Source organism: Narcine bancroftii, chromosome 8, assembly GCF_036971445.1.
Source record: "Narcine bancroftii isolate sNarBan1 chromosome 8, sNarBan1.hap1, whole genome shotgun sequence".
NCBI lineage: Eukaryota > Metazoa > Chordata > Chondrichthyes > Torpediniformes > Narcinidae > Narcine > Narcine bancroftii.
Genome location: NC_091476.1, coordinates 109733000 through 109754836, shown reverse-complemented (window position 1 = coordinate 109754836; position 21837 = coordinate 109733000). Strand labels below are relative to the sequence as shown.

At 39.4% G+C, this 21837-nt stretch overlaps 1 protein-coding gene across 1 annotated transcript in view; it reads right to left on the bottom strand.

The window, feature by feature from the left end:
• LOC138741173 (D(2) dopamine receptor B-like) overlaps positions 1 to 19831 on the bottom strand; it is an 80279-nt gene extending 60448 nt beyond the window's left edge. Inside the window, exon 1 of the mRNA XM_069894853.1 lies at positions 19611 to 19831. The gene's annotated coding sequence lies outside the window, so the exon portion shown is untranslated. The remainder of the gene's footprint in view (positions 1 to 19610) is intronic.
• Between the last annotated feature and the right edge of the window lie 2006 nt (positions 19832 to 21837).

Below are 21837 nucleotides of genomic sequence, written 5' to 3'. Positions count from 1 at the left end.
CATATTCATGAGAGAGAAGGACTTGCAACACACAAAGATTTCAATATTTCCCCTTGAACTCATGGGCATCTCTTTACCTGGATATTGTCTACATCTTACTTCTGTAGACATTGATCATTTCATTTTCCAAGGAGTGAAAGTCATTAAACATTGTGCAATAATCAGTAAACCTCCACACTCCTGATGTTATGATCTTCATCTGAAGATTTCACTTGCCAGAGGAGGTATCCTGGGCATGGCTGATTGATTCCCAATAATTGCAATCATCTTTATGTTTACAAGACAGAACCCCCAACAGCACTTGGCCGTGAATCTTCATTGTACTGAAGTTGCCAGTGGCATCTAATGCTAGGTAATATGCTGCTATTTTCAACAAAGAGCCAAAGGGCCCTCTGACATCATTTCCACACATTGATAATTTCAGAGATACTCCCAATGATCCTAAAATTGCACTCAGCATTTCACACTATTCTTCCAAAACCGAGAACAGCCCGAGGTCTCAACAATACTTTCCCAATAAAAAAAAACTTCATGTGCTTGAAATCTGAAAATTAAAAAAGAAAAAGAAAACAAATTCTGGAAACACCCAAAAGATCAGGCAGCATCTGTGCACAGAGGAATGGCTAATGTTTTGGGTTTGAGATCCTGTGTCAGAAATAGGAAAAGGAATATCTCTGATAGGGTGAGACCAAATAAAAGCATATTATGTTTATTAGATGGGGTGATGTGCTGTTAATAGCTAGGCTGTGGGATTTTCTTAAGCAGGTCAGTCTGCACTTATAGAAAGAGAAAAGCAAAGTGAAAATGATGACAGAGAGAAGCAGCCAGTTCTGCAGAATGAAAGAGTAAGCCACTAAAAGTGGGAGAATCTCTTTCCAATAAGAGACCAAAAATCTATTGGAGAATACGAGTGTTAGAGATGTGCAAAGGGGGTTGGAGGGGCGAGGATGTTACAGAGATCAAAAGTGGGTAGATAGAGGAGAAATTTGAGATCCAATTTTAAAAAAAAACTGAAGCAGATGAGCCAAGTATTGAAGATGGACAATAATCAGAGGAAAGATATTTTTCTTAATCATACAAGAACAGATGGACTGCACATCGAAAGATGATTTTCTGCCGCCTAATTTTTTTCTTATCTAAAGTGTGCTGAAGTGATCATGTGCAGGACTGGAGGAATTGAGGGCTGTAAAATGGGAGAAGGTCGCAATGATAAACAAGTACAGAATTTCAATCACTATGAATTGACAGATTGAAGAAAGGAACAATCTTTTGAGGATGCACTTCCAGCTAATCTTTCTTTTCAAACAATATAATACTTCTTGCTATATAAATGCAATAACGATCAGCTAAACTGCAATAATTACACTCCACAAAATTCACCTTCCATTCTATCCATCACAGCTCTCAGAACAATTCCACTCATTCTCTTATCTTTCAGCAACTTATTCCTTCACACATACACATTAGCAGACCACTGACTGCCTAACTAACTAGCATCTTACAAATTGAGATGTGGAGGAAACATGGAGAACATACACTCATTATAATATAATTTAATTATAATATATTTATTTATCCATTAATTCTGTCTTCCTGAATAGATGCCTTATTTGGTCTCTCATTAATCTTAACTTCCTTATACAACCCCGGCCCTATCTACTTGCCAAAGATTCTTATATCTGCTACCCACATTTTCTCGCAAGTTTTAAACAGAGGAATTAACAACTCATTGCTGTGTGAAGACTGGTACATCACACCAACATTTCATGATTGCAAAACTTTGGGATATTCTTGGGGGGGGGGGGGGGAGATTGTTGAAGCTTGAGAATGGAACTGAAGCCAATGGAGTTGGTCTTCTCAATAGTCTAGTTGTGGTGAAAGCTTGCTCATTCACTACTCTGCCTGTCTGATTCCTCTAAAATCCTGAATCTAAACTCACTCAAGAACATCACCATCTTCATTCCAGGATTTGATCTAGTTGTCATTAAAAAAGTGAGCTCGTGCTGCCCTCATTAGATATTTAGATTGTAAGTGAAGCTACATCTTTGTTGACCTCACCAAAGCCTTTGACACCGTGAGCAGGAAAGGGCTTTGGCAAATACTAGAGCGCATCGGATGTCCCCCAAAGTTCCTCAACATGATTATCCAACTGCACGAAAACCAACAAGGTCGGGTCAGATACAGCAATGAGCTCTCTGAACCCTTCTCCATTAACAATGGCGTGAAGCAAGGCTGTGTTCTGGCACCAACCCTCTTTTCAATCTTCTTCAGCATGATGCTGAACCAAGCCATGAAAGACCCCAACAATGAAGACGCTGTTTACATCCGGTACCGCACGGATAGCAGTCTCTTCAATCTAAGGCGCCTGGAAGCTCACACCAAGACACAAGAGAAACTTGTCCGTGAACTACTCTTTGCAGACGATGCCGCTTTAGTTGCCCATTCAGAGCCAGCTCTTCAGGGCTTGACGTCCTGCTTTGCGGAAACTGCCAAAATGTTTGGCCTGGAAGTCAGTCTGAAGAAAACTGAGGTCCTCCATTACCCAGCTCCACACCATGACTACCAGCCCCCCCCACATCTCCATCGGGCACACAAAACTCAAAACGGTCAACCAGTTTACCTATCTCGGCTGCACCATTTCATCAGATGCAAGGATCGACAATGAGATAGACAACAGACTCGCCAAGGCAAATAGCGCCTTTGGAAGACTACACAAAAGAGTCTGGAAAAACAACCAACTGAAAAACCTCACAAAGATAAGCGTATACAGAGCCGTTGTCATACCCACACTCCTGTTCGGCTCTGAATCGTGGGTCCTCTACCGGCATCACCTACGGCTCCTAGAACGCTTCCACCAGCGTTGTCTCCGCTCCATCCTCAACATCCATTGGAGCGCTTTCATCCCTAACGTCGAAGTACTCGAGATGGCAGCGGTCAACAGCATCGAGTCCACGCTGCTGAAGATCCAGCTGCGCTGGGTGGGTCACGTCTCCAGAATGGAGGACCATCGCCTTCCCAAGATCGTGTTATATGGCGAGCTCTCCACTGGCCACCGTGACAGAGGTGCACCAAAGAAAAGGTACAAGAACTGCCTAAAGAAATCTCTTGGTGCCTGCCACATTGACCACCGCCAGTGGGCCTCAAACCGTGCATCTTGGCGCCTCACAGTTTGGCGGGCAGCAACCTCCTTTGAAGAAGACCGCAGAGCCCACCTCACTGACAAAAGGCAAAGGAGGAAAAACCCAACACCCAACCCCAACCAACCAATTTTCCCCTGCAGCCGCTGCAAACGTGTCTGCCTGTCCCGCATCGGACTTGTCAGCCACAAACGAGCCTGCAGCTGACGTGGACTTTTACCCCCTCCATAAATCTTCGTCCGCGAAGCCAAGCCAAAGAAAAAAAGAAGTGAAGCTATAACTCTGCATAAACCAACTGGAAGGAACAGTTCCATTGTCCTTGCAGAGACTCAAAGGCAGAAACAATGGAGGTTGCCAGGTCAATGTATCCATTCTCAAGTTCATTATCATCCGACTGTACAACCAGACAAAAGAGTGGTTCTCTGGATTGTGGAATTATAGAGTACGTCATCACATAGATATACAAAGAGATAATTTTGAATAAATATTTAGGGATGATTTTTTTGGTTGCAGCATGTTGTTCATCAGTCTCATAGTCTGGTGGAAGAAGGTATTTCCCAGACTGACAGTCCTGATTTTGATGCTTCTGAACTTCCTTCTAGATGATAGTGAATCAAAGATTCTATGTGTGAATTGTATTCTACAATTCTTTGACCTCTATTTAAGCAACATTCTTGATAAATGTCATCCAATAAATCATTTTCTCCACTGCATTCCACAGCCCAGTGATAAGCACTTTAGGGAGGTAAGGGTTATCCTGTGTGATTTTAGAGAATGCAGATGTGGAAAGAGATTATGATGATGTTGAGAGGAGATGCCAACCCCTGGGTGAACAAACCAGAAACACACTGTTGCACACCTGTGGAACCAATGCATGTGTTCTCAGAGGAAGAGAGGAGACCAAACAGATTTCCTCATTCAATGCAGATGATTTCTTTCCAGAGCTGAGCAGACTTGAGAACCTTCAACAGTGAAGCATTTCTAAATCTTTTCTGTATTACCTGACTGCATAAATACCTCAAGGCACAAGACTGCATGATGTTCCCAGCTGCATACTATTTAACAAACAGCTGCATGGAGAATCCTGTGTTCAGACCCTCTCCTCTAAAATTCTTAAAACTGTGATTGTGCAGCAAAATTCAATGCTATGATTTCCAAGACATCCCTCATCACATTATATTTAGATTTCTTGTCAACAAAAGTAAACAAGTTTAAAGAGATTGCAATTTTTCACTGCTTTTATTATTTTTTAATATTCTCGTGGCAAGGACTGTCACTTTAACTCCTGAAGCCTCCAGAACAGTCTGGGAAGATTTGTATCCCTGGATTCACAGGACATTAAGAATATGTTCCCATTCGTAAACATTAGCTGTGTATTTCACATCTAAAGCATCTAATGGCTTTGCTTGGCATCATGGGGAATTCAGTAATGATAGGGAAGCAGCTTTACAAACCCCTACTGAAAATGTTGCCATCACAATGTAAAAATAATTTTAACAGATGTCCCTCAAAAGCAAATAAAATGTCCTTGGACAGATGAATTATTCATTGGAAGTACAAAGTCTGGTATGCATTTATTTTGTTTCAGTTTTTTCCCATCTATTATATGTTCTGGTCCACATTGAATTTCTCAAATGCTGAGACATTTTGTTACTTCACACGTTTAGATGATCAGTGGTGAAATATAGAACAATCAGCGACAAAATTGACTTTTTCCATTATCTGTTTGGATGAATTCCTTATGGCTGGGACCCATGAAAGTTTTATATTGGACATCAAGTGATATGGTTGTAAAAGAGTTTATAAGTGCTGCAATGATTTGATTGATAGAATGGATCACAAGGGCCAATTTGCCTACATCTGCTACCACAGACATAAATGGTTCCCTGGAAATCAATTGAACTGATTTGTAGAATCATCAAGACTGAGAGCTCGATTCTTTGCTCCATGGCAATGGGCCCTTCAGCCCAACTCATCCATGCTGGCCAAGTAGTCTATCCAAGCTAATATCTCGATTTGGCCCATATCCTTCCAATCCTTTCCTATCCACATACCTGACTAAATGCCTTCCTGTGGTAGCTCATATCCCCACAACCCTCTGTGTGAAAATGTTGCCCCTTAGACCCCTTTTAAGTCTTCCACGCTTTGATTTAAACTTGTGACCCCTTGTTTTGGATTCCTCCTACTCTAGAAGAAAGGCTCCGACCATTTGCCTTAAATCTATTCCTAAAGATTTTTTTGTTTCTCATAATTATTGGTACTAAACATATTTTTTTCCAATCAGCCTCTTACAGTCCTCAGGGAAAAAAAGACACAGTCTCTTTAGCCTTTCCTTTCCTTGTGACACAAGTCCTCCAGTTCCAGTAACATCCTGGTCATAAAAATTTGCAAAGATGTCTCATTGTGCCCACAGCAGCTAAAATACAATAATTGTTAAAATAAAATAATTGCTCATTCTGCAAACATCTGGAGGTATCAAATCTGCAAATCATAATTTTGCACGAGTTTTCCAAGGAAGAACACAGGTGCCTTTTAAAGTTACAGTAATGCCCAGGGACCTTTTAAAGTTAGAATAATGGACATTGTAAAAGTCTTTTTATCACTGTGACAGGTAATTATTGGTTCTAAATCTAACATTATCTCAGCTTGAAATACAAACTATATTGCATTAATTCCTTGATGGAAGAATGTCAAGCTGACATCCCATAAACAGGTGCTAAAGGTTAGAGACAGCATGAAGCAAGTTACCATTTTCAATTGAAGACTTATTCTGACTTAAGTGGTCAGACAAATTACCATTGAATACAAATGGCTCACCTGTGGCATTGCTCAACATTAGTCAAGAAACTATTGACCAATTTAAACTAAATATATAGAGGCTGTTTCAGTTACAAGGCCTTTATACATTCATGATTTTCTTTTTTTATTATTTGTGGGTTTCCAACTATATTGATGATAATGGGACATGATTACATAGATCATATATCAAGATGGGACACTCACTTCATAAACGGGAGGAATATGCTACTAATAGGTATGGTTGGTAAAGTGGTTAGTGCGACGCTGTTACTGAGCCAGCGATCTGAACGGGGTTTGAATCCTGTGCTGTCTGTAAAGAATGTGAATGTTCTCCCTATGCCTGTGTGGATTTTCCCTGGGGGTTTCGGTTTCCTCTCACCATTCAAAACATACCTGCGATATAGGTTAATTGAGTGGCACATATTCGTGGGCCGAAATGGTTAGTTTCCGTGGTGTATGTCTAATTAAATAAAAAAAATTAGCTCATACCTGCCTTAGATCGATGTCCCATAAACTGTTTTTTAATGAAAATAGTCAATCAGCCACTTCCCAGAACTCTCCCATCCTTTAACATGCCTTCCATTTTCAATGAAATACGTAGCTCCTCCATTTCTTGGTCTCTTGAACACTCTCCTTAGTCTTCCTTGCCTCTTCATCTCTTTACCCAAAAAGTCTTTCTGCCATACATCCCATTTTCTCCCTTTCTGGCTCAGCATTCAAGTTGCTCATAAGAAATTAAAGCCTTTGGGAATCAGGTGGAGAACAGAAAATTGGATTCAAAATTAGTTTTGTGGTAAAGAATAAATATTCATGGATGTTTATTGTTATGGCTGCAAGACTACTACCAATGAAGATTCCGGTGTTCATTATTTTTTGTAATAAATATTAATAATTTAGATGAATGTAGGAGTGTGAGGACAAAGTGTGAGGAGGAATATTTTAATTCCATACAGATACAAAATGGTGATTTCAGCAGAGAGTTGGAAACTGCAACTTAATCCAAAGAAATAAGAGTTAATGTATTGGGAACTGAAACAAAGAAATGGAATACTCTACAAACAACAGGATATGAATGATTGGGAAGAATAAAGAGGCTGTGCAAGTCCATGGATTCTTAATGATAGGAAGACAGGTCAATAACAAGGTAAAAATGACAATAAAGTCATCTTTATTTATCATTTTATACCATACTCGCATGGTAAAGATGAGATGGGATTTTTCCAGGACCATGAGCATATTTACATAAATACAAGTTAGAATAGAAGTTAAACTCATTGAAATATTAAAATATTAAGATGTATACAGTAAAAGTGCACGGTACTATCCACATATGTTCTGGGAATTCAGGAGTCTGATGGCTGGCGGGGGGGGGGGGGGGAAACTGTTGTCCAATCTGGATATGTTATAACCATGCAGATACTTGAAAATAGATATTAAAATTAAAAAATGGTAGAAATATTACCTGGATGAAGAAGTGGAGGGATGGATCAAAATGAAGGTTGGAGGTGCTGTGGATAGTCTAGAAGGTTGCCATACGTTACAGCAGGATTATAGACAGGATGCAGAGTTGGGTTGAAAAGTGGTGGATAGAGTTCAATCTGGATAAGAGTGAGGTGATGCATTTTGGAAGGAGTCATGAGGCAATGTTACTGTTCTATAAATCCCTGGTGAGACCACACTTATTATATTGTGTTCAGTTCTAGTCACCTCATTATAGGAAGGTCGTGGAAGCTATGGAGAAGGTGCAAATGAGATTTACCAGGATGTTGCCTGGATTGGAGGCAAGGTTAGCAGAGCTAGGGCTTTTCTTTTTGGGATGAAGAAGGGTGAGAGGTGACAATGGAGGTCTACAAGGTTGAGAGACATAGATAAGGCAGACAGCCAGTACCTTTTACCAGGGCAGGAGTAGTAATAAATACTAGAGGCCATCTTTTCAAAGTGAAGAGAGGAAAGTTTGGGTGGGGGGGGGAAGGAAAGGGACAACTTTAAAAAAATACAGAGTTGTGGGTGCCTGGAATGCATTGCCGGGGTGGTAGTGAATGTTGGAACAATAGGGGAATTTAAGAGACTCTTGAAAAATAGCAGATTATAAGGTAGTTTCTTTTGGTAGGTGTGTATATATACCCACACCCACACCCACACCCACACAGTTTGGTACGACACCATGGACCAAAGGCCCTGCACTGTGCTATAATGTCCTATTTGTCAGGTTAGGTATCATCTGTGGAGTCATCAGCAAAGTTACCTGCTCAGGTGTGTGACACTTCTATAGACCTATTCCATACTCTTCTTGTGTTATTATCAATTGTAGGTCAATTTTAACATTGAACCATTCCTCTCTGCTGACCCAGACTTAATCACTGTTTCACCTTTTTGCTTCCTCTTGGAAGAAGTTTTTGAGCATCCTGTTCCAATTTCTTTTTATGTGACATGAAAATGCTTTGATAATAGTCCTATATTTTTACTACATTAAAGATACTACAGTGACAGATTATTACTTCTTCTGAATTTCCTTTGAGTAGACTTCATTCCAACTTTGAACCTGGGTGGAGCGGCATGTCTAGTGAGTGAACTCTGTGTTGCCCAGACCGACTTGCAAGCCAATGATCATCGGAGACACACTTACAGTTAAAAACTGTCTGAATCTAGCTGTTGTTGGCAATCTCTAAAACAATGATTAGCACATACTTCCTCTGACCTTGGACCATCTGAGCTACCTTTGGCTACCAGAAATAGGAAATAATCACCTGCCCACATATCTGAAAGGTCCTTGCAAGTCCAGCTCCCAAGTTATTTCATAAAGCTCACAACATCACCTCCCCATCCATCTCCACCCCACTAACTTCAGGGTGAACACACCACATTTAAAGTCGGCCATACCTTATCGAAGGGCTCACTACCAAAACATTGGTTATGTACCTTTGTCTTAAAGAACACTGCATAACCTACTAATGCCATTTTATTCTCCATGCATTCCATCCAGTAGGATTATGTCTCAACACAATAAAAGTACTGACAACATCGGCATTAATTTGAAGTACATTGTCAACACTACTCATCTTCAGGAAATTAGGAATAACTCCCACATCTTAATATTTGCCCAATAGTCTAAGCCTGGAGCTGGACGGTCTTCTACGTCATCGTACATAGAAAATGTTGGTTTGTTGCTGAGAAAGAAAGAAATTCATTTTCCCATTCTTCTTAAGATATTTTTATTGAAGTTTGCAATAATACAAAAATTAAATACAATTATATATGGAAATACAAATTACAAGAAAATGGGGAAAACCCCCACCCCCATTAATTCAACCACTATACAAGGTTGGGGGGAAAAAAATGAACGTGGGTATCAAGAGGCAACAATCTGGAAATGGACAGCACAGCATCAAAGCTTACAACAACCCTCAAATTTTAGATTGTGGTCATGGTCCATAAAAGGCTCCATGTTTTTAGGAAATTAGTATTTGAATCTTTAATGGCATAACTAATTTTTTTTCTAAATTTAAACAAGACATAATATCACTTAACCATTGTTTATGGCTGGGTGGAATGCTATCTTTTCACTTAATCAAATTTGCATGTCTGGCTATCAATAAAGTTAAAGATAAAATTTGGTTTTGAGTTGCACTCAGGAAAAGTGAATTTCAATTGTTCACTACTTTTAACAGAATTATTGCTGCTTCATCATGGAGGCCATTTCCTGATTGCCATCATTTTTGAGGTCCACCTGACTGGAGACTTTGAACACAATAATTGATTTCAATAGAATGTCCAGGGACATCCAGGGAAAATATTGTTTATTCATCTTTTTCACCTAAATTTCATGAGTGAATTTAATTCATTTTTACTGGATGGTAATTTATGAATTCTGTATGGGCAATCATCCATTACCTGAACAGCTATAATACCAGGGTCACCTGTACTAGTTTATTGCTCATTTTCCACATTAAGAATCATGTAAAAACATTTTTATGTCATATTAGGCCAAAAATTAACACTAAGGACGAAAAGCATATAAAGCATTTACATTGTGCTTTGAAAGCTGAACTGTATATTATAACTGAAGATCTAAAACGATGCGTGGACAAAGGCTTGGATTTTGTTGGGTTATCCAGCTGGAATTCCATTGAAAATTCAAGCAGGAGAACAGAGGGAGAGAAAAAAAAAGTTTAATTGACATTCTGCCAAACCCAAGTATATCCCTACGGGGAGAGAATAGGAATGGGAATATGCATTTGATGGAGGAGCTTTTCTGTCAAGAATTCAGGGCTGGGATGCAGCTGTGCCCTGCTCAGCTTGGGAATGCAATGTCTGCAGGAGAGAGGAACCAGCATGTGGTGACTAGTTTAAAAAAAAATTGAAATAACTTCGAAATATTTTTGCTGCACAACAAAATTAAAAGAATCCAGAAATTTACCATTTGGGTCATTGATTTAAATTATACGGGGCAAATTTAAATAAAAAGTAATCCATAAAACACAAAGGGGAGCAGATAGCACACCAGAGTATTCAGGTTGTGTAACAGTTTACAACCTGTTCTTCTAGAACGAAGGTGCTCGATTCCCAATTTTTTGGGGGCAGAAACAGCAAAGAGGAATGCTGAGTTGAATCAGAAGAGAACTGGTTTAGTGCCCTTATCATGGTGAGAGGCTGATCATCTCCCATTGGTAGCTGATAATGCAACATGTGAAGGCATGTGCCATGGAATAATCAAGCACTTCTTTATTCACTTGATTCTGATCCACTTTCCCCTTCTTTCTCTCACACATGTGCACGTGCACAGACTCCCATTCTTTTTACCAATGTTATCATCAGTAATGTATTCATTCATTTTTTTTATTTAAATCTCCTCTTACTCTCCAAATAACAGTCTTTTCATTTTATATATTCTTGCTCATTCTTCCCAATTTCCAAACTGTATTCTTTTCTTTACTTGCAGTGTACAAACTTGACATCACAAAACTGTGCCTTTTTTAATTACCCTAATTTATGTCCTACTTTAAGTAAAAAATGATCCTATGGGTCATGTTAATTTAAAACAGTCTCACCCCTAAATGGAACATAGTCATTGACATTAATGAAGACATCATATTTCAAATCGGTAACAATGGAAAAAAGCAATTTTTGATTATTTTTCATGCACCAGTTTGTGCAAGCATTCACATGACATTTGCAATGGTGAACTCATACAGACACAAACACTCATATACATTGTAAAGTCAGACCTAGAAACACCATGTACAACAATACACAATCCAAATGTTTGGATGTGCTCTGCCAATCTTGGCAATAATTAATAATCAGTACTTCAGCTCTATTTTTTTCTCCCACTTTTGCTTGGAATCTATCGACCCCTTATCAAACAAAATAATCTAACTTAATCCAAGAAGCTTCAATTGTCCAAGCTTTCAAAGATGGTCTTCTGCAAATTTTTCATATGAAAATTTAATTCCTCTTCACAAGGCATTACCCTTGATGCTTAATTCAGGAAAAATAGTTTCACCCTGATTACTTATTCTCTGCTTATAACATCTTAAGCAAATCGCATGGATTCATGGAAATATCAACCGGTCCTCAATTTAACAATCCAAACCTCTGCATTTAATTTAGCTGAGTTACTTCAAGACTTTCACCATTCAAAAAATAATGACAAAAATCACTAATGCTATTGGTCAGTTTCATTGGCGCTTTGGTAACCAGATGTTTTGGACTGTATGGCAATCAAAGCTTAAGTGGCACAATTCGAATGGCAATATTTCACGTTCTGTGTGAGGATTCTAATAACCATTCCATGCTTCCGCACGCACGCAATAGTATTACAGGTTCAGCCTTATTGCACCCATCAGCCTAATATTCCATTGCACGGCTGTAAAATACCCCAAGGCATTTCATAAGCATAATTGAATATAATGGTTCCAAGTCATGGGGGGAGGGGGGATTATTAAGTATATTAAAACCAGGAAAGTTTAAAAAGTCACAATTGAAGGAGAATTAAAATCCTGGGACTTGAGTATATTGGAAATAATAAAGAGGGGGAATTTGAAAGCAAAAAAGGGAATTCCAAAATTGAAGTGTTGCTCAAATTGGGATCAATGGAAGTGCAGGGATGATGGGTCAATGAGTTTGGGGAATGGTTCATAGGACTTGGGCAGTTGAATTAAATTAAATTAGACATACAGATTGTTGGATGATGTGGAGTTAATGGAAGGAATAAACAAGAGGTGAGAGTACTTCATTAGAGGGCTGAATAGTGGGAACATCATTGAAGTGAATGTAGGCGCTCTTAGCAATGACAGACAATACCATCCGAGTTCAGCTCATGATCAAAACAGCAAAGATCAATGAAGACAGAGACTACAGGTTCTGGAAAATGCAGCAAAAACAAAGTTTTTAGAGGAATTGAATGGGTCGAGCAGAAATTCTAGAGGTAAAGGAATATACTTGTCAAGATCCAGCCTCAGGATTGCAGAGCAAAGCGAGAACAATTGCTTCAGTCTTCCCAATATTGAGACAGAAAAATTCTGGTCATGCTGCCATGCCTGCTGGCAAACAGTCTTATAGTTCAGAAGCAGTGTAGAGGTGAGAGAGCTAAAAGTGACTGTCTGCTTTTATATCAGTCATTGTATAGATGATAACTCTAAGAAAAGGCACTCCTGAAATACTGAATTTCCTTTGAATGAGATATTAAACAAAAGTGCTATTTTCTCCCTTAAATGGATATACATTTTATCTTGTAATATTTTAATTATATTGGGAATACTGACCAGTATTGTGACAAATACTAATCTCTCATCCAGCCACACTACTTGGTCATTGCTCTTAGTATTTTCTCCTTTGGTTCACATCTGACAAGACAAAGTCCCAACCAGTACACCCTCCCAAAACATACAACTGTTGTTAATATTAATTAGTTAATAAATTAGTTAATACTAATATAATCCAAATCCCATCTCAAAATAAATTAATCTTGGAATTGTTTTTGACAAAGAATGATGTGACTTGTCAAGCAACTCAGTAAAACTAAAATCTTAAGACAATATTATTTGAAATATTTCTATAACTTGCTGGTTCCTTCACTTATTCATTATTTTTTGGGACTTTGAACATGTTCCCATTCACTACAAATTCAAAACAGCTTGAAATTAAATACTGTACATTTCCATAGCTCATATTCTTCTTCCAAGTGGTCATCCATTAACTTTTTTGAATTTCTCTCCTGTGTGACAACACCTTCAAATCAATTCATTTTTGGATCCATCTGATCTTCAATAAAAATAAAACCCTGATTGGAATATGGGAAATTCTCATCTCATTCCAAACCCAGAGGGATTTTGAATCTTGTAATATAATACAGCATACTGCTCCTGGCTCCAGACTTAAAATACTGATCTATGTACTCTGCAGGGAATCAAAATATTTCCTACTGAATCACTTAATACGATGTGAATGCAACATTTAACGTCAGTGATATTCCACAATGTTCAATGACCTTAGAAGCTGTGCCAAGTTGCTTAATTACACCCATCTACCCAATCCATTAAGTTCATGGGTATCATTTCAGGGTCTTTAAACCATTGGTACACTTAGATAGTAATTTGTGTCTGTTCAATTGCTGCTTTTGCAAATTTCTCACATTTTTCAGCCTGAAGATCAAACAGATAAAGTCAGGCCTTGCTTTTACCTTAATTACCCAAGACATAAAACAGAAGAGAAGATTGGCATAGACCAACGCCTTTACAGTGCCAGCGATCAGGACCAGTGTTCGAATCCCTCGCTGTCTGTAAGGAGTTTTTACATTCTCTCCATGTCTGTGTCGGTTTTCCCTAGGGGCTCTGGTTTCATCACACCATTCAAAAAGTAGCTGGGGTGTAGGTTAATTGGATGTAAATTGGGCAACACAGACTCTTGGGCCAAAATGACCTGTTACCATGCTGTATGTCTAAAAAAGTAACAGGCTTTCAGATGGTGGAAATGACTCTCAATACCACATGAAAGACAATAACAGCTTCATTAGTGCAAGATACAACAAAAAGGAAATCCTCAAGATCAAAATATGTTCCCTTTAATCCCACCCTCCCAAAACTTCTAAATTCACTTTTTTCCCAGTCCAACGTTCAATTTATTTTGTTTTATTTATAATTAAAGAAATAAAACATTCATCTGATATATACCGAATAGAGTTAATGAGTAACTAGAAATACAAATCAATAAATTGTACATCATTAATTGCACCGTCTTGAAAGAGCTGAACTGATCTTCTTGCTAATGCCTTGATAGATTGAATTTGTTACAAATGCCTCCATTCTTATTTTGATTTGAATCCCATTTTTTCAAGCGCTCCCTCACACCATCTTACCCAATGATATTCTTTGATATTGTTGATATCTGAAGGGGAGGGTTAAGGCTGGAACCAGAAATTCACAAGTCCATGTTTGCTGTAACTGCATGTGCAAGAATTGGTCTTCAAGTCCAGGCTGCAAGAGAAACTGGGGCAAAGCAGCTTGTAGGAAAATAAATCAGGAACAAGAACATCACTCACTGCCAGTTATTACAGGGAACAAAAAAATCTGACAGGTTTATTTTGGCTTTTGTGGTCGTCATTGCTGTTGACGGAGTTTTCCCAAATTAGGCATAATTATCTACATTAAAATGCTACAGCTACTTGATAAGATTTGAATCTCTGGATTGTTAATTTAGGCCTCATAAATTGGCCAGTCAGGAAATCTCCCATCATCTTTAATCCTAGCCAGATACCAAGAATCAGTGAGATTTTCAAATTACCAAAATCAACAAACATGGCAGATCAACTCTTCTTGAGAGAGGTTAGGCAAACAATTAGGTTTTTACAAGTTATTTTTTCCATGGTTATTCCTCTACATTTTTAACTAGATGTACTGAGAGTTAACTTCCTAAAGGGTATGACATGAAGTCACTACCTCAAAATTATTGAAGCAGTAACATAATCATAACAGTGCAATAAAGTGTTTAAGGTGTGGTGTGGCGTAGTGGTTAAATTATTGGATGAGTAATCATGAAGTCTTAACTAACAATCCAGAAATTCAAATCTTATCAAGTAGCCGTGGCATTTTAATGTAGTTAATCATGCTTAAATTTGGAAAACTATCAATGGCAATGATGACCACAAAAGCCGAAATAAACCTGTCAGATTCTTTGTTTTTTGCTCATAGCAGGAAATATATCATCTTTCTTCAGTCCAACCTGTATGTGATTTCAAACCCATGTTTTGTGGTCACCTCTTAAATGGTCTTTCAAACAGCCTAAAAAGCCATAGAATTGTATCAACAACAGTCAGGAATGCCCATAAATGCTGGCCTTGCCACTGTACTCTCATTCCCATAAAATGAATACAAGCAAGTGCATCTGCAGAATCTTGCTGTGAGCAAGATGATGCTTTGCTTGTATGTGGCATTCAGCTTAAAAATATAATTCATTATTCAGGGTGATGAATTTTCTGATTCTACTCAGAGGTGTCAGTCATAAAGCCACATTCTCTGTTTGAACAGAAAATCTCAGAATTACTAGAGCATCTTTAGATTATAAATGTTCCTAAAAAACTGACAAGGCCATCAGCCCAGCCCAGCATAAGGTTTTCAATAAGCATGGGGCATTATCATTGTTTGTCCAAATGAAACAGTCAATCACTGTTAAAAATTTTATTTTTAAAAATAAAAACAGAAATGCTGGAGGAACTCAGCATAGGGAGGTAAAGATTTAACCAACATTTCAGGTCATTTCAAAGTATGAGTAAAAAGCAGACAGGTGCCTGATCTAAAAAGCTGGTTATATATCTTATGGATGCTGCGAGACCTGCTGAGCTCCTCCAACATTTCTGTGTTTTTACTACAATCACAGTGTCTGCAGACTTTCATGTTTTACTCCATTTGGTTGATCCACTGCAAAGTCTCTTCAAAGGAAGCTCTGCAAGAGTCTCTCACTGCACTCCTTGCTGCTCTCAAGCTCTAGGACCATGTACTCACCCAGACTTGCTTCCACAATTACATGTCCTTCCTGGCTATTTGTCTCCACCACCAGCTCTGGTTCCAGGCCTCCCAATTTGGCTCCCATAAGAATCATTTTGTTATGATCATGTGATAAGTCACCATGCTTGTTATTGGGATTTATCCCATTAAATGTGCTCCCTGGGGCATATCCTTCCTTCTGTTGCGTATTGAAGCAACAGGAAAATACATTTTAACAAATTACATTCTAAGTGCTCCACTCAAATAAAATACTCTATGAGAGAGGAGTTCAGCCTCTCTAGATGGTATCAAATGCTGTCCTTTTTTTAAAAGATCACACATACACAATTGTATGATGGACAGTGTTATTTGTATCTTGAGAGTTAAAGGGCAACAGAGATAAGAAAGGAATTAAATAAACACTATTTTCTTACATCCCAATGTTAGCATACTGCTAATATTTATTGAAGATCTTTGTTAAAGATTATTTGTGATCAAAACAGTGTTTCATTAGAATGAAGAAAATTTATGTAGTTTAGCCTTGACATCAGCAGAAATGAAATTAAGAAAAAAAAGTTCTAAATATATGAAAGAAAGATACGTGGCAAAATATACAATTGAACCAAACTGATTTTCCCTCATTTAACACTGAATAAAAAAAAACAACTGGGTATGCCACGTTACCATTTAGAAGGCATCAAAACCAATACAAGTATACAACTCATACACTGAGTTATATATTCATAGGTTTACCCCTGAAGAAAAATAAGAAAATCAGGTTTAATATCTCAGCCTGTAAACAATGTATCCCAAGCATATACAAGGGAAATCATTATCTTAAAAATATACTACTACATATCCCTAAATTATTAGTTCTCTTTAAAGCATAGAGAATGGAAATGTGACATCTGCATTGGTAATCATAGTAGATTAATTGAGGGATGAAAGATATATGTTTCTTTTGTCCCTTTTATCTTTCGTACTCACTCTCCTCAAGCTGGAATATACTTCTAAGTTTTAAATAGAGAGTTAAAAATTCTCCAAACTGGTTCAAATTACATTGCGGCAAGACACATTAATTGAAAGCCCACATATTACAGAAAGAAAATCTGGACGTGTAATGGTACAATTTCACCAATAGTGAATGAAAAACAGCAGTGGATCATCAATTCAAGAAATTCATCTTCTAAAACATCTATTCTCAACCATTTCTTGGCTATGGCCCCCTTATAACTCTGCTCAAAATCGATGGACCCCTTTCCCTGTGAAGCACTCGTGTTTAGTTGTGTTTTTCCTGTTCTTCTCTCCTATCTACTACCTAAAAAGCAAGAAAAAAATCATCAATGCCTGGTGCCCCTTAAATATGCTATGGCCTCCATTGAGAATGGCTGGTCTAAATGACAAAAACGTACAAAATAATGCATATTCCTTCTTGTAGCCAAACACAACTTCTGAAGAATTCAGAAACTTTTAGCAATTTTTGTGTAATGCTCAAAAGTTCTGGAGAGACTCTGCAGGTCATGCAGCACCTATAGGAAGTAAAGGGTAGCCAACATTTCTGGCCCGAGCTCTTCCTTAAGATATAAGCACACAAAAAAAAACAGACAGGTGCCTGAATAAAATGGTGAGAGGTTAGGGGTAAGCTAAGAGAAAATGGAGGAAGGAACCTGGGGAAGAGTACAGACTAACTAGGTGGTAAATTAGAAGAGGAAAAATCTGAGATGGTGATAGGGGAAGGAGCAGCTTCTCTTCAGTACCTCTCTGAGAGAAACGCCAGAGTTGAAGGTGGAAAACAGACTCTGACACTGAGACAAAAACATCCAACCAATAATATTCTCATCCACTTGCCGTGAAATAAACTCCCAGTTGCCACTAAAGGAGCAGGTGCAGATGAAATCGACATGCTTTTGGCAGTATTGATGATTTTCGTGCTGCAGTTCGAGTGATGAATACACCAGAGCCAACTATTATCATTCATAACACAGAATATATTGATGCAAATAATGCTTCCCCTGAATGGTAAACTGTTCAACGTAGGATTCCATTGAATTTATTAAGAGTAGATAGCTGAGATTTTGGAATAATGCAGCACAATGAAGATTAGGAAAAGATATGGGATGCAGGTCATATGCAGGCTAAAGAGTTTGAGTTTCATTTGGGTATTAGGTTTAGTGCAGACATCATGGACTGAAGAGCCTTTTTATGTACTATTCTATGTTCTAATCAACCAATAATTTTAACAATTCTAACATCACTAGAATCTTTAAACCTGTATACCATGTGACTATGATAATCCCCTTCATATCACTGAATATTTTAATTGAATAAGAATTAATTCTCATGAAAATACTGGAGAAGATTTTTCATTGTGCGAAGACTTTCCTACAATGAGTTTTACGTGTTTTCAGAAACACTGGGGATCTGAAACACATGGAGAGAATATGAATACTGGCCAGCCAAGTATAAACTCACTCACATCACAAGGTCTGATCCGTCAAGCTACCCTGTATCCAAACAACAGAATCCAGTCCCGAATTAATGATGTGCCTTTCGCAGCTGTCGTGGTACCTGTGCTACGACTAGAGCATTTTCAAATGTTCAGGACAAATCAAATCTTTCATCTTAAAAACACAAACAACGAATCTTAAAAGTCAAACAGTTCTCAACCATTGCCTGATCATCTGCTTTGTAAAAGACCTTTAGCTATATTTACTAGAAACTATCAATACACAACACTCCAGAGCTAGGTGAAAGAGGTAGAGACATTCTTCTCAAGGTGAGAACTGCCTATCTTGGCATGTGTGTGTCTGAGGCTAAACCTTCAGGGATCGATGCTGGAATTTATGTGACTCGCATTTCATCTCATTTCGCATCCTCTCAGCCCATCCAACTGCATTTGTTAGAACGATTGTCTGCACAGTGGGACAAAGTGAGCATATTTCTGTCAGCGGAAGGCAACGACAGTGCATGAAGGAAGTGGATATCCTTGGCAAGTTTGCTGAAAAAAAGTGTGTAACTGCGAGTATTATGGAGAATTATAGGAAACCAGAATCGAATTGTTCGGCCTATCACCTTTTACAATTAATTTAATCTTATTCCGCTATATATATATATATAATGTGTGGAACCAACAAGTTCAGCACGTGAGAACAAAGGGTTTAAAGACACCTTGAACTATAAGTGACTGTCTTCGGGCAGTGAAAGGAAGCTGGAAACAATGGGAAGAGGAAGTAACTAACTGCCTGGACTCTATGGGTCATTTTATTTTCATGAAAGTTTCCCTGATGTGACCCATCATTTTGCTTTTCCCATCGCCCTCACAAGTAAAATGGAACATTAACCCTTGTACGCCGAGAAGAATCGCCACCAAGTAGCACCACTGAAAGTGTATGAACACCTCTGAATGACTCCATCTGTAAGCAGGATAACACGCATCAGCGCTGCGATCTCACCAGATCTTTGAGAAAGTGGCCCGGACACTGAGCCGCTTTCACATCTCCCCTTCCCCTTTTTTTGATGTGCAAGGAACCTTCTTCTTAAAGTTAAACCACAGAAAAAAACTTTCAGGAATTCCAATTAGACCCGAGTTTGACACGTCCCAAATTTAATAGCAACTTGCCCTACTTGCTCACTTTTCACATCAAAGAAAATCTCGTCCACATTGAAATCAGTTTCGTTTGAATTTGTATCTTACCTCGCCTTGTCCAATCCTCGACTACGCTGTGCAAATCCAACCACAAATTTCAGCTAAATTAAAGAGAAGGAAGAAAAGAGAGAAAACAAACCCCCCCAAAAAAGCCCTGTTCTGCTTCAATCAAGGTGTGAATTGCGGGCAAAGCGAGGGAGCCACCTTGCCATGGTTGGATCACATCGGAGCACACGGCAACCGGCACAGGCGACAGTGCCGTCCGCCCCGCGTTGGGAGCGTGGAAGAGTGGGGGAGATCAGCAGTACCACTGTTGGACAGCTCCGAGTGTCTGGCGTCCGTGCGCGGGCGGGGGCCGCCGTCACACGCACCAACGCATCCCGGCAGAGATCGAGGGATGGAGGCGAGGAGGAACGCATCTTGAACATGGACCCCCACCCCGGGGGCGCCGCCGCCCACTCCTCTTCCATCAACGCCAAAGCAAAGTTTGGCCAGATGTAGAGAATGTGAACTGCCTAACGATTCCTAACAAATGCCGCTGTCAGTTCAAGCGAACTAATACATCTCATAGTTTCACAATTGTTTGCAGTGTTTTTTTAAAATATGTTACACTGAGTTGCTTAAGAGTCTCAATGGCACAACAGAGCCTAAACATATTCTATTTCAGCCAAATTTTTGTCACTCACCTCGTTAAATAGTTACCATTGATGCTGCCTTTCAGCACATTCCCACTGAAGATACCGTCAGTCTCTCAAAGACGACAAAAACTCTGGTAGAACAAATAACCCCGATACACGGCCTTTTATTTATTTTTTGTTCAATCATCCAATTAGATTAAGCAAGGGATGATAACAGAATTATTGAAGGAGCTGGTTTGCCCTTTGGGGGGTTAAAGAACTGAATTAGCAAGACCTAGGGGTAAGGCTTTGCTCAGCAGGCTTTAGCAGAACAGGTACGAAGGGAGGGATAGTAGATGTTGAAATAAGAAAGCCACCCTATTCAAGGAACAAAAAGATTCAGCAAGAGGGAAAGGTTAGGGCAGGTTTTAGATATCACATTGGTTTTCGTCTTGTCATAAACATTAGGGATGGGAGCCAAGGCAGGGGAATGGTCCTCTTGCTGCAGAATGGGGGTCATCAGGGAAGTGCATCAAACTTCAGCTCCTGACAAACAGAGTTGAGGAATTAGAGCCGGAGTTGGATGAACTCCAGAATATTTGGGAGGCAGACAGAACTATAGACAGGAGTTACAGGGACACTATCACATCTAGGAGGCAGGAGGAGGGTAGATGGGTGGCAGTCAAGAGAGGAAAAGGGAGCAGGCAGGCAGTACAGGGCACCCCTGTGGCTGTTGCCCTCAATAACATTTTGGATACTGTTGGGGGTGATGACCAACCAGAACAAGTCTGGTCCTGTGGCTAAGAAGGGAAGGGAGGGGAAGAGGGGAGCTGTAGTGATAGGGCATTCCTTAGTTAGGGGGACAGATAAGAGGTTCTGTGGAAGAGATCAAGTGACCCAGATGCTATGTTGTCTCCCTGGTGCCAGGGTCTGAGATACCTCAGATCAAGTTCATGGCATTCTCAGGAGGGAGGGTGAGCAGCCAGATGCTGTTGTCTATGTAGGGACCAATGGCATGGATAGGAAGAGTGAGGAAGGAGTGAGGTGCTAAGTTGAAAGACAGTACGTCCAGGGTTTTGATCTCAGGATTGCTCTCCATGCCAGTGAGGTTAGAAAGAGGAGGATAATGCAGCTTAACATGTGGCTCAAGATGGTGCAGGAGGGGAGAGCTTCAGGTTTCTGGACTATTGGGCTCTCTTCCAGGGAAGGTGGGACCTGTTCCAATGGGATGGTTTGCATCTGAACTGGAGGAGGATTAATAAACTTGCAGGAAGTTTTGTTAGTGCTGCCCTGGTGGGTTTAAACTAGATTTTCAGGGGAATGGGAACCAGAATGAATGAGCAGATAGAGGAGTGGAGGAGGGAAAAGATGATGTGAAAATTACATGCACTGTTAAAAGTCAGCAGGTTGTATGTTGTGGAAATGTTCTCAGGTGCATCTATTTCAATGCAAGGAGTATTGTAGAAAGGCCAACAGAGCATGATTTGCACATGGAATTATGACATTGTGGCCATTAGTGAAACTTGGTTGCAGGAGGGGCAGGACTGGCAGCTCAATGTTCCGGGCTTCCATTGCTTTAGAATGTGATGGAACAGGGAAATGAATGGGGGAAGAGTAGCATTTCTCATCAGGGAAAATCTCACAGCTGTGCTCAGACA